Below are 17,180 nucleotides of genomic sequence, written 5' to 3' on the forward strand. Positions count from 1 at the left end.
GGGATGAGCAGGATTGTACTGCGAAGCCACACTCCTTTGAGATTTATCAGACCTCTGAGGAGAAATGGAAAATCCCTGAAGATTGTGAATCAGAGATTCGACTCCAGGAGGTTTAATGGAAAATTGGTCTGAAATATCAAGGTGTGTAGCAAGCGATTGATACTCGAGTGACTTCTGACTCGGGATTTAAATATACTGGAGAAGTCAGGGGAGATGATAAGGGAAATTTACTCTCAGAATGGTATTTAGATTTTGATTTAAGTGCCATTCGGAGGTTCAGGCCCTCCTTCTAGCGCCAAATATGTTGAAGCCCCGAAAATCGGGTCGACAACAAGGGGGATACCCACCCGGTCCGGACCTTGGCTGGCAGCTCCATATCCGTTTGGTATAGCGGGTCTGACTGGGGATAATGGGACCAGTTTCCCAATCTAAGGGTGTGTGTGTGTGCAAAGCTGGATGATGCTGATCTAAGAGTTCTAATCTAAACTACTTTAATCTAATTCTATGCTATTGTAATCTAATGAAAACAACACATCTAATCTATGCTAACCCGGGGTGTATTTCTTCTATTATGCGATCTAAAGAGATTTCAAACAATAACTGGTAATAAATATCATTCAACTATCATAAGAATGGAAATCGATTAAGATGAACCACTTTGCATAAAAAGTTAGGCAAAACAGTTGTGAACAACATATCACATAATAAGTTATTCATATATCAAACATAAATAAATGACTCCACCGTAGAAAATTGCCAAATGGTAACTCATACATTCATGCAATAACATATAAACAACTGAAAAACTGTATATCACTTTAAGAATATAAGCATAAACGACCAAGAGATAAAAGTACCATTTATGACTGGTCCTACTCATAAGCTTCAAGTAACAATGATTTATCTCTCCTTGTTCTAATATCTACTAAGAGTACAGAAGTGCAACATCAGTAGCAGATATCAAATGCAAAAATTAATAAACCTTGATCCATTCATTCATCAAAAACCTCCTCTAAGGGTGTAGAAGTGCATGTTCTGAGGACAAGTTTTTTGACAAATTTCCGAACCCTTCTCCAAATGCATGAGAAGGGTTGAAATACTGCTAACTAAATAACTTAATTACATAAATTTCGGATACAGTTTAAAATGACTGCCATTTATCTAAGAAAACCTATTTCTAAAAATTGAATCTAATTTCTAACTATTTCTGCATTTGCTCCTTAGTGCTGTGAGCATGCAACATTTGCCTGGGGAGAGTCGGCTGGTCGTCTTCTGCTTTTTTTTGAGCTACGAAAATAGAAATGGCAAGCGTTGTCACCTCTTTTTAGTAAACTAGAAGATATTTTTCAGAATCATCTTCTGGTTGGGTGAATTTACTACGTGTAAGCTTGGTAACAACCCAGATTCTTCTTAAACTACCTCTGCTTTTGCTATCTCGGCTTACGGACTCGTGGATGACTAAGCAAGTTAGGGACTTTGCTTTCTGGACAATTTTCTTAGCGATGCGCGATTAGCGCTAGGTGCTAATCGCGCATCAAAAACTACCTCCGTTCTTTGATCCGGGCCTTTCTGGTGCGTTTTCTGCCTTTAGCGCTTTTTCCTTTACCGGGCATGAGCTTTAGAATTTTGCAAACATGCTGCTTTTGTGAGTTTTTGACCTTGAGTGTCAGATCGCTCATTGATATCAGCATCTGTTCAGTAACACTCTGAAATCTGCGTTTCTGTTGCATGCGGCATCCGTGTGTGAAGGCATCTCTTCTCTGTTCTCCGAGCATTAACGCTTTCCCTTTTTCCTTAGATGTTTCCAGCACATTGTTTCATGCTGTTCCCTGTTTTTATTCCTACAGTTCACGCAAAGGAAAAGAGTAATGGTAGTAAATTTTGACACGAAAGCTTTAAGCTCTATGAATGTATAAAATCATGACACCCACAGTGAACTGACTCTTCGAAAAACACAAAACTGTCCTTCATGAATACTTTGGCGTACATTCATTAATCTTCTTTAAGGCGCGCGCCCAATTTTTGGTTTAGGGACAGCTTTTCTTGAATGCTGAGCCGAGGAAAATTTGCGATGGGTGATTTTTGTGACTCGCGGATTGCAGCATCGCAAGATTGCAGATCGCATTGATCGGAGATCGCATTTATCGCAGATCGCAGTTATCGCAGATCGGTTTTATCGTAGCATTGCGGCATCGCAGATCGCAGATCGCATATCGCTGCAATTTGTCAAGTTATTTGTGTGTTGTTTATGCGACATTACGATATGCAATATCGCATATCGGCCATCGGAGATTTTCTTAAGATTATTCATTTATGGGCGCTTCTTAATGTATGTGACGCGGTGAATTTCACGTTGTTTCTTCGCAGTTGTTTTAATGTGCTCATAAAGGAATGCTTGACTCTTCTCCGTGCGATGCATTTTTTAGGAGTATAATACAAAAATTTTTATAAAATCTTTTTGGATTTTTTTTACTAAGGGCCCCCACTTCTTTAGCATTATTGCTAATACTAAAGAAGGAGAGGGGTTGTTGGTGGTCACAACAGAAACATAACAACATACCTATGGAACATAAGAACACATTTGCTACACTCACAACCACAAGAATCTCATGAAACAGAGCCGCTGCCTTTGATTAACGCTCTGTCAAAAATACAGAGTGCAGAAACAAAGTTTCTTTCCCACAGTCTCTCAGAAATTACAAGCCAGCCAACCTTTTGCAAATAACTTGCATACAATATATAGAATGTGTGAGGAAGAGATAGAACACCCAAGGGTTGGGGAGTTACTCGAATCATTGTGAAATGGAGATGGAGAGCCAACCATCAGCTACAGGTGTAGCGCTGCAAACATGACATTTGGCATTGGGGTGACCGTTTGCCTTCCTTCACCACTTGGATAGAAGCCATTTTGGAGAAAAAATCTTTAAATTCTGCCTTTTGGTGCCAAAAAACTGAAGTGTAGATGATTGGGCCCACTTTGAGAAGTCGCGACTCGAAATTTTGCGAAACGGGAGCAAACTGGGCAAAATTTCCTCTGTGCGCTGCGCGTTTTCTCTGTGAATCACGCTACTTTTGGGCCTGTTTTGGGGAACTTGGAGGTGTCCAAAATGTTTCCAAATGGGCTTGTTGGAAAGCTTGGCCTATATACTTTCTAACCCCACTGGAATTTTTGAATTTGGTGCTGATTTTCCCCCTCAAATCTTCATTCTCCCAAGACTGCTTTCTGTGTGTCCAAAAAGTGGCAGAGAGGCCATTTTTGGGTGTTTTTTAACCTTTAAGAGACCCAAAACTTATCAAAATTTCTTGCCTGGACACCAGTAGACGTATTTTTTGATGTTGAATCCAAATATGCAAACATTTTCTCGATTGGAGTGCTAGAATTTTAGCGCCGCGCGGAGTGCGGGATGCACAGGGAGAAAAACCCTGTTTTTTTACCAAAAAATTTCCAAAAACACAAAATTGCCCCAAATTTTTTGAAATTTGGGCTAGGGGCTCTCTATGGAGTGCCATGCTGAGCCAAGGAAGCCTCAACCAAGATTCTAATCCTGTCTTGATCTTTTGCTCATTTTTGCCTTCTTGTGGTCTTCCTCAATTTTGCTTTCAAACTCCTTATTTGGGCTCTCAAACTCAAGTTCTGTGCCCTGTAATGGCGAGCCATGTGTCTCAATAGTGTGTTGTCTTTGTCGACCTTGTTCAACATGTTGTCCAGGTGCATGTTAACTCTCTCTAGAACAGACTCACGATCATCAATAACCTGTTGCTCCAATGAAGTGAATTCAATCCTCCTTTGCTGGGCAATTAGGCGATCCTCACGGATGTTCTGCAGCTCCATGATCACATGCTGGTATTCCAGCTGTTTGTTCCTCTACTCCAGATACCTGATGTTCCATTTTTCCATCTCCAACTTGAGTGTCAAGGATTGAATCTCTGTCTCTTGCTCCTGGAACATCTCTTTCAGCTGTTCATTTTGTGGACGTGTGTTTGCATCATCATCACCATGAAGGAGAATGAATCCGGTCTTTCAATTACCTGGTGGCACACTTGAAGGCCCCTCCTCATGCTTGGGCTTCTTTCCCTTGTCCTGTACCTATATTTCCAATGTAGGAAGCGAGGCCCCTTCCACCGCGGGTGGAGATAACACTCGCTTTGCTGCTGCAAACAAAGGCCTGGTGCCTTTTGGATAGCCTCTCTGATATGTGATGGAAAATGGCACCACCGTGGTCTCATGGCACTCATGTTGATGAGAAGGACCACCTATCTCATGCTTTTCCACTGCTACTAGCTGTGGAGCGCTGAAGAATTCATGGGAGATGAAGTCCTCCCAAGCAATGCCCTGCAATCCCAACTGATGGTCCACCAAAATCTGGATAAGAGCAAAGTGATAAACACTGTTGAGCTGCTATCGAGGGGTCTTGCGCTGCATGAACTTTCTCATCCTCTCTATGTTCCCACAAATGAAAAATGGGAGGTTCATCATACGCACCCTGGTAAAGTGCATGAGCAACCTGATGTGATAGGCATAAAGGCAAGAAAAACCTCCCCTCACCACTAAAGTATTTCATGATCAATCTCATGAGCGGAGCATAATCATCTCTCATAAATCTGAATGGGAAAACTCTCGTGAGCTGACACAAACAACTTGCCTTTATGTAAGGCTCATAAAGTTCCCTCTCCACCTTCATTTTCTTGTGCCACAGTTCTCCAAAATTTGGTATGCCTGATGCCACTGATATGGTTTCGGGTGTCAATGTGAAAGTGAACCCAGCCAAGATACACTGTCCTCCATGTAGGTGAAGTGCAAAAAGACGGGCCAACTCATGATGAATCCTGACATTTGTCACCCTTTGACAAAATTCGAAACATGCTAAGTGCTGGAAACAACACATAGCAAGAGGGCATGCCTCCAACTCAGTGAGGGTGTTTGGTTCATCCCTGACATGTCTGCCACTCCTAGGTCTCTAGGGAGCGTGTTCTCCTGAAGCTGTGTCGCTGTGAGTTTCCCCCTCATAATCTGATGAAACTTCTGATGCCATTACTGCTGTTTGTACCCTAAATTTTGTTACTGCCCTCCGAATCCAATAGACCTGGTAGATTCTCTGCAAATCTGTCACCAAGGGGACAATAAAACAGGGGAGCGTTAGGAGGGGAATGATGAAATAGGGATAAGGGTTTAAGAGGAGACAGTTACAGGGATTTAGGAGTATTTTGGGTATAGGTTTGATGGGGTAGGGTTTGAATTTTAAGCCATAGGAATAAAGGAGGAAAAAGGAATAGGATTACAGGGGTGTTAGGGTGATGACATAGGGAGAATGTTGCAGGGAAAATGGTGATAGGGGTAGGGTAGGGGAACACTTTGACAACCTTGTTATTGTAGCAAAACCATAGGAGTTTGAGTTCTTTGTGTCTCCTTTTGTTGGCTTTATCAAAACTTTTGCATTTGATTCATATTCATCAAAATCCTGGTATTCTTTTCAAGTTTAATGCCAAGAGTGAAGGTAGTTGGTCTACCTTTCAAATTTGATAGGTATTCACAAAATTTTGGGCGATTTAATGCATTGTTGGGCTTTTAAGTCTGTGCGCAGTGTGCATTGCCCAGTGCACTGTGCGCTCTGAGTGTGCCACGCCACCATGTGTGTGCGCCGCACACTTTTAAGGTCAGCCGAATTTGCTTGAAAAACAAGGGGTGAGGGTTTTAGGGCATTTTCCTTCGGAATGATGATGGGAATGGAGGCAGGAATAATGAGGAGTGAGGAGCCAAGGGGAGGGGAGTAGACCTTTGTGACATCATTGCAAATTTGTAACCTCGTTTATCAATTTTGCTTTGATGAATTATTTTCATGGATGGCCAATATGCGTTGGATATCATTCAACATCTTACAAGCCCCAAAGCATAGACAAAATTGATGAAGAAGAAGTTTCAACTGAGCCTACCTCTTGTTTGCCCGCCTCCACTGAGATTTTGAAGTAGTTTGAAAGGTTTTTTATCCTCCTGGCTCTGTGCATCGTGCTCCAAACCCAGTGTGCTGCACGCCTTATATGCGCCACGCCTGTGGTGATTTTACACTGCCGGTTAGCTGCCAGTGCGCCGCGCGACCTGGTGTCTGCGTTGTGCAACCTGTAATCGCCTCCCAACTCACTCAACCGTTCACAATATCAACTTCACACCTTTGCACATGTATTCTCCAAGTCATGCAAGAGCTCAATGCCATTTGATTTGGGCAAAACATGTATATATAGGCTTGAGAGAAACTGGTTTGATTTTTTCTTCCTTGAAAACCCCCTTTCTAATGTTTTTTGTTTTGCACTTTTCATTGACTTTTAAAACACTCTGTTTTTCCATTTTCTTTGAAATTTTGGCTCTCATGATGAAATTTTCGGCGTTTCTTTACGGGGACTGTGCGACTGAGCCTCTGGATTTCGAAATTCATGACTGCATCTAAGAATGTCAACTGTTGATTTTTTGGAAAATTCTGCCATAGTTGACCTTGTTTGACTTTTCTTCAAAATAGAGTTTTTGAAGAAGAGTCGATGTCTCTTGCGGTGACGATGAAGCTTTCTGCACTGTAGGTGTATAAGATCTCCTTCTGGCTTGCATGGCTTGTTTTCTGGCCATGTTTTTCAAGGACCAAACTGATGAATTTCTAGACCCAAACAATAAAAAATGACTCTGTCTTGAAATAGGACTAGACCTTGACTATCATGAACTTCATTGATTTTTGGACCAAGACCTGAACCAGCACAGGCCCATCATGAGGGAAAATGAGTAGCATGACTTTCTCCATCAGATCATGACATGTCCCTAGAGAAATGCAGCTGAGTGGATGAAGCGGGACACCTAAAATTGAAATGCACCAAGAGCTTTGATCTCTGACAGAGGGTTGACCAGACCAACTCTAACATTGGCTCTAATGGGGGATGGTAGCTCCCATGGAGGTGTCAAGAACAACAGATCTCTGGAGGAGCTAGACAGTTCCTCTTGGTCCATTGGGCTATGGAGTCATCATTTTGATAAACAACACAAGACTCTGACTTATTTACAAAACTAGAGTAATCAAGAAATTGACTCAAACTTGACAATTGGAATAACTCAATAATTGACTGTACATATTGAAACCAAACTGAAATAAAAATGTTATTTACAATGATAGTGGAAGCAACATTAATGGATCAACATGATACCGTTTGAGCAGCTGACCATTGATCGGCCCTCCAAGACAGTCTTCCCCATTCATTTCCTTCAGAAGAAAGGCATTCTGACCTCTATATGCTGCAATTTTGAAAGGACCCTTCCACAGATTTTCGAACTTTTCGTGCTTGCCTTTCTCTTCATTCCTTGAATCCCACTTCAGCACCACATCATCCAACTGAAATTTGTCCGCTTTAGCTTTTCTGTCATAAATTTTCTTTATCTTCTCCTGCAACTTGGATGTGTTTTGGAAAAAATCTTCTCTTGTTTGCTGCAAATGGATCATTTGATTCAGCCTTCTGTGCATGGGATCTTCCTCACTGCCTGCCTCCTGAAGAAGTCTGACCACCAGGGCAGCAAGGGTGGCTAGGAATACTGTGTCTACTCCATAAACCAGCTCAAATGGTGACATACCAATAAAAATTTTCTAATTGATTCGATCTGCCCAAAGTGCATGAACCAACCTTTTGTTCTAGCTATTCTTATTAATTTCCAACAGCTTCTTGATGATGTTGCCCAAAGATTTATTCAAAGATTCCACCAATCCATTGCCTTGCAGATGATAGGCAGTTGAATGACCCAAAATTATATGATATCTATGACAAAATTCTACCATCCTTTTCGATTTAAAAGTTGCTGCATTATCAGTGATTATTTTGTTCGAACAACCAAAGCAAGACAAGATGTTATTTTCAAGAAATGAAATGATTACCGTGTCTGTCATTTGTCTGGTAGGGTCTGCCTCAATCCATTTTGTGAAGTAGTCCGTGACTGTAAGGATCCATCTATGCTGTCTGGAAGAGGCAGGATGAATTTCCCCAATGAAGTCCAACCCCCACTGCTGGAATGGAGCACTCACTTTGATAGGCTTCAGTGGCAAAGGTTTTAATTTCGGTTTCCCTTCGAAAATTTGACACTTATGACAGCGCTTTACCATCTTATGCACATCAGCAAACAAAGTATGACAGTAGTACCCTGCTCTCAAAATTTTATTAGCTGTTGATTTCCAAAAAAAGATGACCCCCACACTCTTCTCCGTGGAAATATTCCATGGCTTTCTTTGCCTCCTCTTCCACTAGACAGTTTAACAAAATGCCACCGAGATCTTTCCAATACAACGCAGAATTCAAAATACAAAACTTGGCAGCTTTCAATTTAAGTGTTCTCGCTTTGTTTCTAGCCATGTCGGGCGGTGGTGATAGATTTTTCAGCACATAGATTATATCAGAATACCATGGGGACAAAGCAAACATTTCGGATACCTGAACTGAAGTTCCTTCATCATTCTCATCGGACATGGCAGCGATCAGATTTATGTCCAATGCATGCAAATTTGACTCAGCCATTAGCTTCGCCAATCCCTGTCCTTTGACCAGCTTTGTAGGCTTTATCTCCACATCGTATTCTAGCAAGGCTACGATCCATTTGCCTCTTCTCCCTTCCGAATCGGTCTGCACTAAAACATCTTTCACAGCAGTATTGGGAACATAGGCCAGAATGTGAGAATGTAAGATATACACCCAGAAGTCCTTCAGTGCCTTTACCAATGCAAGGGCTTGCTTTTCAATGATGTTGTACTTCAAAGTTACATCCCTTATAGCCCTGCTGAAGAATACGATGGGTCTTTCATGATCATCCCTTTTCTGCAATAGTACCACTGCCATAGTGTGCTCAGAAGCAAATGAAAACAATATGAAATCTTGAGTGTAATCCAGGCTGACTAGAACTGGAGCTGAAGAGAGGGCCAATTTGACCAAGTTGAAAGATTTTACCACCTCATCTATCCATTTCACCTGGCTATCCTTCTTAAGCATGTTGTTCATTTCTTTCAAGTGTTCCGCAAGATTAGGCACAAAGCGACGCAAAAAATTCATCTTACCATTGAATGACTGTATCTCCTTTTTGTTCCTAGGCAGATCAATTTGCTGAATTTCTTGGACACGTGCTAGGTCTATGCGGATGCCATCTTTTGAAATGATATGGCCAAGTAGTTTTCCTTCCTCCATGGTGAACAAGCTCTTCTTACGATTCAAAGATAGGCCATATTTCCTGCATTTTTGAAAGTCAATTTTTAGGTGATGCATATGCTCTTCATCAGATTTTGAAAACACCGTCAAGTCATCCAAGTACACCACCAAAAACACATCCTTCTCATTTGCAAATGCCAAGTCCATTGCACACTGAAATGTGGCACCTGCATTCTCCAAACCGAATGGCATTTTGGCATAATGAAATGTTCCCCATGGAGTTGTGAATGCTGTCTTATCCCTATCATCTTCATGGATTGAAATTTGGTTATATCCAAAATAACCATCGAGCAATGAAATATGAGATGGCCCCACTACTCTCTGAAGTATATGGTCCATCTTAGGCAGTGGATACTTGTCCTTCAATGAGACCTTATTTAAATTTCTGAAATCAATGCATAGGCAGATCTCACAGATCTTCTTTCGTACAAGCACTAAGTTAGATATCCAATCTGAAAATCTGATAGGCACAATGATACCTGACTTGTACAACCTATTTAACTCTTTTCCGATGGATGGCAGCAACATTGGATTGATCCTTCTCAGCTTTTGTCTAAATGGTTTCTGATTGGGCTTGATAGGTATGGTGTGATGAATGATGTTCGTATCATAGGTCTTTAAATCTGAATAATCCCAAGAAAATACATCTGCAAATGAAGCCATCAAACTGATATATTTGTCCTTGATCTTTAGCGGTAATGCTTTGGACAATTTCACCAATTTCGGATTTACAGTTGTACCGATGTTGACTTCTTCCACACCCTTTTCTGTTGGCTGCAATGTTGGCTTGCGGGCTACATGATCCTGATCAAAAGTTACTCTAGGGGTATCAAGGCTTTAGGAATGATGTTATTCTTTAGCTGTAATACGTCTGTTTGATTGATCTGCACTTCTTCTATACCATTCCCTTTGTTCTCATCATTTTCCACATCAATTAAGGTTTCTTTGAACTTGCCTTGGTTGAGCAGAAAATCCTTAATCTCCTCATCATCTTGGAACACTTGCCAATGTCTATGATTGTCTGGAATGGTTGGATGGTGCTTGACATGGATTTCAAATTTGTTGCTGGAGTTCATGGGGATCTTCAAGCTGCTCGTTGCCTTGGCAAGAGCATCAACAATACTGTTTTGTATTCATGGCACACATGCCAAGGTGTATTCGGAAAATAGCTTCAGGATGTCCAAAACTACTTTTCGATAGGCCTGCATCCTAGGATGTTTTGCTTGATATTCACCTCTGACCTGTTTTATTACCAACTCGGTGTCGCCATATATTGAAATCCTCTTTGCATTCAGCTTTCTAAGAATCTTCAGGCCAGCAATCAGTGCCTCATATTCAACCTCATTATTGGAACATTCGAAGGCTAGCTTGTAGGAGCAAACTCTCACGCTGCTATGTACTTTGTTTGGGGGGGAGAAAGGATTGCGTACCCAAATACCAATACCAGCTCCATCATTCCATACTACTCCATCAAAATCCATGGTCCATAAGCCTTCTTCTTCTTATTGCAAGTGCTGAAAATCTTTTTGTTGTCGATTGCTTGTTTGTTGTCCATTGTTTTTAACTAATTGCCCAATCTTTTGTTGCTTTTCTTGTCTTTCTTTCTTCAAAATCTCTCTAAAATTTTTTGTTATCTCTGGAATGTCGTCTGCTTCTACTATCTGACTATCTATTTCATTTAAACTATCTGAAAACAAAACAAAAGACTCTAAATCTGTATGTACATAGTTTACAAGATGATTGATCGGTTTCTCCTTGCTTGTGATCATGTACTTCATATTTTGTTCCCAATATAATTTCCTCATTTGTCCAAACACCGGGATTGTTGCATAAGAGAAATCCAGCTGTAGTGTCCCCTTCAATTTCGCTACCCAAGACCTGGAAAGAAGCATGCCAAACCTTGAAGGAATGTCTGCTACCACTACATCCATCAGAACATTTTTCATAGGAAGCTGATCTAGACTCACGACTAAGTCTTTGATGAGCCTTATACACCTTACTCTGCTAGAATCGAATGAATAAAGATCATGATATTGTTGGGTGATGTCCAGACTAAGCTTATCCATGATAGACTTGGGCATGAGATTGTGAGAGGCTCCGGAATCGAACATGGAATTGTGTAGCACAAAGTCATGCAAGCGTAAACTAATATAGAAGGGTGGCACTTCGCTCTCGGGAGACTCACCATTTTTCGCTAGCCCAAAAATCATTTCAGGTTGATCATCTTCCACGTTTACCATGTCAGACATTGGGTCTAAATTCAACATTTTAGAAATCTGTCCTCTATAATTGCTGTTTTTCATGATTTCAGTCAAAGGGATTGATACCTTTAGCTTAGAAATATCATTCTCTAGGCTGAAAGCGGAAGTTCTTTCTACCTCTTTGACTGGGATCTCTTTCCTTTCCTTCTCTTTTGAGGTGGCTGGTTGCTGTGATTGCTCTGTTGATTTCGATTTGCTGCTCTCCGGAACAGCCGCCTCCTTTCCCTTTCTTTGTGTAGCAGATGGATCTTTCTTTGTTGTTTCATCCTCCTTCTTTTTCTGAATTTCTTTAGCTTGTACATCTCTGTTTCGAAGGGAATATCATTGTTGTTGTGTGGACAAAGCATTCATATACCCCCTTTGATATTCTTCTGACTCTTCTTCCAACACGGTTTCGTTAGCTAGGATATAATCGATGTCTTGGTGTGTAGCTGAATTCACTACACATTCTTCTTCTTCGGTGATGTAAGTAGGCTACTCGTCTAGAGTAAAGAGATGGTTTTCTTCGCCTATTACATTCCCTTCCTCATCTAATTCTGGTCCATGTACAAAATTATGCTGCAAAGGTGTTTGTATCGGCTGTTTTGTTGTCTCCTCTTGAGTCCGCTGATCTCTTTGTCTAATTCTATATTGTGGTTGCTGTTGGCCACGAAAGTTAGGATTCCTAACTTGTGGCTTTGGCTTGTCAGGTTTTACCCTTTCGAGCATCTATTCTACCTTCTTTAGCAGCTGATCCATTGAAGAAGACTCTTCTTTCACCATGGTTTTCTTCTCCGCTTTCGCTCTTGCTCTTTTGGACAACAAGTTAGCCTCAACGCTGACTGCAATTTTCTGCATATCTTCCATTGTAGCCAGTTCTCTCTCTCTCTCAATTGGTATGCCATGTTAGCATCGAAACCATCTGGAAACTTCATCATTGCTAGTCCCACCGGTGGCTTTAGATGGTCTGGGATATCATTATAGATTTCATTAAATCTAACACAATAATCTTGGACCGACTCACTGGCATTCGCGTAATTTGTTCATACTTGGCAAGAATTTGAAGGGGATTCTTTTTTACTTCCCACCTATTCAAAAATTGTCTTTGTAGCTCAGCCAAGGTAGTGATACTTGCAGCTGTCAAACCTCTGAACGATTTCCTCACATCCCCTGAAAATGTTTGTACAAAGAGCCTCATTGCCATGTTCTCCACATCGATCTCATGAAGTTCATAGAAATCTGCCATTTTATCGACATGTTGTTGAGCTATAATGTTGTTAGGAGTGCCATCAAAAAATGGAATTTTACTTTGATAACCATTTGGCATGTCATCTAGGACTTGGGGAAGAACTAGAGGAGCAAAACGAGTAGCCATCATTCTAGGTGGATTTTGCCTTGGAGGTGTTGGAGGAGTGCGCACAGTTTGCAAGGGGCGTGCAATTGGAGTTTGGGGCTGTGTGGCAATGTAATTATCAATTAATCTATTAGGTATTTCTGTCTCAAGGTCTACAATAAATTGCAGATTGGGGACGGTGTAATCAGCAGCCTTTTCGGATTTAGATTCAAACAATGATATCTCAAATCGTTTGTCCCACTCAAGCTCTTTGAGATACTCAAAAATATCGGGACATGAAGGGGATTTGAACACGGGAGTTATGGTGCTTTCTTGACGAAGGAGTCTTGGTATCAAATTGGGATTTTTATAAATGTGAGGAGGATCCGGGTCTAGATTCGCTCTGGTATATCGTCTTGAAGCCAGCGTGCTATTGAGATGAATTACGTGACACAACCAACTCACTCAGCCTTTCCAATCCTAGCCCATCATACGGGAGTCAAAAATTCTTATGAAATAAGGGGATTTGATTTTCAACTTTCCCCAGTGGATTTTCCACTATGTTAGCACCTAAATCTGCCTTAGGCTGAAGGAAGACAAAAATTAAGGTAACCACAAACCATGCTTAGTCTCGTAGCTAGCCCTACGAGAGCAGGAGAGGGCTCTCTCCGAGTCACACTCAGCAAATGGATATGAAAAATGGTCTGAGATGACTTACAATACGATGTTTACCTTAGGCTAGTAAGTGAAAAAGGATTTTGGAAAATATTTTAGAAGTGATTGAACTTTTGAGATATATATGGGACTGGCGCTTAGCAAAGAACAGAGAATTGAAAATGAAGGCACAGATTATTTCGTGAGGTAAGGTAGGCGGGAAGCACAACAATTTTGACTTAAGGTGATGTGGAATGGAAAGATCGCTGAAGATAGTGAAAAGGGCATGGTCACATGAATCCTTTTCAATAGAAGAATAACACTGCACATGAAATTTTCCCACAGCCAGAGCAATATAAATTGAATTCTACCTAATCTCACGTAGAAAATTTCACTGAAATGAAACATGAAATGAATTATGAAACATAACAAGATATGTATGGAACATAAGAACACATTTTCTACACTCACAACCACAAGAATCTCATGAAACAAAGCCGTTTCCTTTCATTAACTCTCTGTCAAGAATACACAGTGCAGAAACAAAGTTTCTTTCCCACAGTCTCTCAGAAGTTACAAGCGAGCCAACATTTTGCAAATAACTTGCATACAATATATAGAATGTGTGAGGAAGAGATAGAACACCCAAGGGTTGGGGATTCACTTGAATCATTGCGAAATGGAGATGGAGAGACAACCATCAACTACAGGTGCAGCGCTGCAAACATGACATTTGGCATTGGGGTGACCATTTGCCTTCCTTCGCCACTTGGATAGAAGCCCATCTGGAGAAAAACTTTTTAAATACCACCTTTGGTGCCAAAAAACTGAATTGTAGATGATCAGGCCCACTTGGAGAAGCCGCGACCTGAAATTTCGCGAAACGGGAGCAAACTGGGCAAAATTTCCTCTGTGCACCATGCACTTTTCTATGTGCGTCGCGCTACTTTGGGGCCTATTTTGGGGCATTTGCAGGTGTCCAAAATATGCCCAAGTGGGACTTTTGGAAAGCTTAGCCTGTCTACTTTCTAACCCCACTAGAATTTCTGAATTTGGTGCTCATTTTCCCCCCAAAATATTCATTCTCCCAAGACTGCTTTCTATGTGTCCAAAAAGTGGCAGAGAGGCCATTTTTGCGTGTTTTTTGACCTTTAGGAGACCCAAAACTTATCAAAAAAAATTTCCCAGACACCAGTAGACGTATTTTTCGATGCTGAATCCAAATATGCAAACCTTTTCTCGATTGTAGTGCTAGAAGTTTAGCGCCACGCGAGGTGCGCGACGCACATGGAGAAAAACCCTGTTTTTTTACCAAGAAATTTCCAAAAACACAAAATTGCCCCAAATTTTTTGAATTTGGGTTGGGGGCTCTCTATAGAGTGCCATGCTGAGCTAAGGAAGCATCAAACAATATTCTAAGCCTATCTTTCTCTTTTTCCCGTTTTTCCCTTCTTGTGGCCTTCCTCAATTTTGCTTTCAAACTCCTTATTCGGGCTCTCAAATTCAAGTCTCGTGCCCTGTAATGGTGAGCCATGTGTCTCAGCAGTGTGTTGTCCTCATTGGCCTTGTTCAACATGTTGTCCAAGTACATGTTAACTCTCTCGAGAACAGACTCACGATCATCAATAACCTGTTGCTCGAATGAAGTGAATTCAATCCTCCTCTGCTGGGCAGTTAGGTGATCCTCACAGATGTTCTGCAGCTCCATGATCACATGCTGGTCTTCCAGCTATTTGTTCCTCTACTCCAGATACCTGATGTTCCATTTGGCCATCTCCAACTTGAGTTTCAAGGATTGAATCTTTGTCTCTTGCTCCTGGAACATCTCTTTCAGCTGTGCATTTTGTGGACGTGTGTTTGCATCATCATCACCATGAAGGAGAATGAATCCAGTCTCTCGTTTACCTAGTGGCATGCCTGAAGGCACCTCATCATGCTTGGGCTTATTGCCCTTGTCCCGTACCTGTATTGCCGATGTAGGAAGCGAGGCCCCTTCCACCCCGGGTGGAGATAACACTCGCTTTGCTGCTGCAAACAAAGGCATGGTGCCTTTTGGATAGCCTCTCTGATATGTGATGGAAAATGGCACCACCGTGGACTCAGGCGCTCATGCTGATGAGAAGGACCACCTATCTCATGACTTTCCTCTGCTACTACCTGTGGAGCACTGAAGAAGTCATGGGAGATGAAGTCCTCCCAAGCAATGCCCTGCAATCCCAACTGATGATCCACCAAAATCTGGATAATAGCAAAGTGATAAACACTGTTGAGCTGCTGTCGAGGGGTCTTGTGCTGCATGAACTTTCTCATCCTCTCTATGTTCCCGCAAATGAAAAATGGGAGGTTCATCATATGCACCCTGGTAAATTGCATGAGTAACCTGATGTGATAGGCATAAAGGCGAGAAAACCTCCCCTCACAACTGAAGTATTTCATGATCAATCTCATGAGCGGAGCATAATCATCTCTCAGAAATCTGAATGGGAAAACTCTCGTAAGCTGACTTAAACAACTTGCCTTTATGTAAGGCTCATAAAGTTCCCTCTCCACCATCATTTTCTTGTGCCACTATTCTCCAACATTTGGTATCCCTGTTGCCACTGATATGGTTTCGGGTGTCACTGTGAAAGTGACCCCAGCCAAGATAGGCTGTCCTCCATGTAGGTGAAGTGCAAAAAGACGGGCCAACTCATGATGAATCCTGAGATTTTCCACCCTCTAATAAAATTCGAAACATGCTAAGTGCTGGAAACAAGACATAGCGAGAGGGCATGCCTGCAACTTAGTGAGGGTGTTTGGTTCATCCCTGACATGTCTACCACTCCTAGGTCTCCGGGGAGCCTGTTCTCTTGAATCTGTGTTGCTGTGAGTTTCCCCCTCATAATCTAATGAAGCTTTTGATGTCATTACTGTTGTTTGTACCCTAAATTTTGTTGCTGCCCTCTGAATCCAATAGACCTAGTAGATGCTCTGCAAATTTGTCACCAAGGGGACAATAAAACAGGGGAGTATTAGGAGGGGAATGATGAAATAGGGATAATGGTTTAAGAGGAGACAGTTATCGGGGATTTAGGAGTATTTTGGGTATAGGTTTGATGGGGTAGGGTTTGAATTTTGAGCCATAGGAATAAAGGGGGAAAAAGGAATAGGATTACAGGGGTGTTAGGGTGATGACATAGGGAGAATGATGCAGGGAAAATGGTGATAGGGGTAGGGTAGGGGAACACTTTGACAACCTTGTTACTGTAGCAAAACCCTAGGAGTTTGAGTTCTTTCTGTCTCCTTTTATTGGCTTTAACAAAACTTCTTCATTTGATTCATATTCATCAAAATCCTGGTATTCTTTTCAAGTTTAATGCCAAGAGTGAAGGTAGTTGGTCTACCTTTCAAATTTGATAGGTATTGACAAAATTTTGGGTGATTTAATGCATTGTTGGGCTTTTAAGTCTATGCGTTGCACGCATTGCCCAGTGCGTCGGGTATGCGTCGTGGCAGTGGCAAATTTGCACTGTGGCCGGGCTCCCAGTGCGTCGCGTGCCCTGAGTGCATTGCGCGCCCTGAGTGCACCGCGCCACCATGTGTGTGCGCCGCGCACTGTTAAAGTCAGCCAAATTTGCTTGAAAAACAAGGGGTGAGGGTTTTAGGGTGTTTTCCTTCGGAATCATGATGGGAATGGAGGCGAGAACAATGAGGAGTGAGGAGCCAAGGGGAGGGGAGCAAACCTTGGTGACATCATTGCA

Source organism: Pinus tabuliformis, chromosome 5_2 (assembly GCF_031772625.1).
Source record: "Pinus tabuliformis cultivar Carrire ecotype Pingquan chromosome 5_2, CPIR1, whole genome shotgun sequence".
NCBI classification, from domain to species: domain Eukaryota; kingdom Viridiplantae; phylum Streptophyta; class Pinopsida; order Pinales; family Pinaceae; genus Pinus; species Pinus tabuliformis.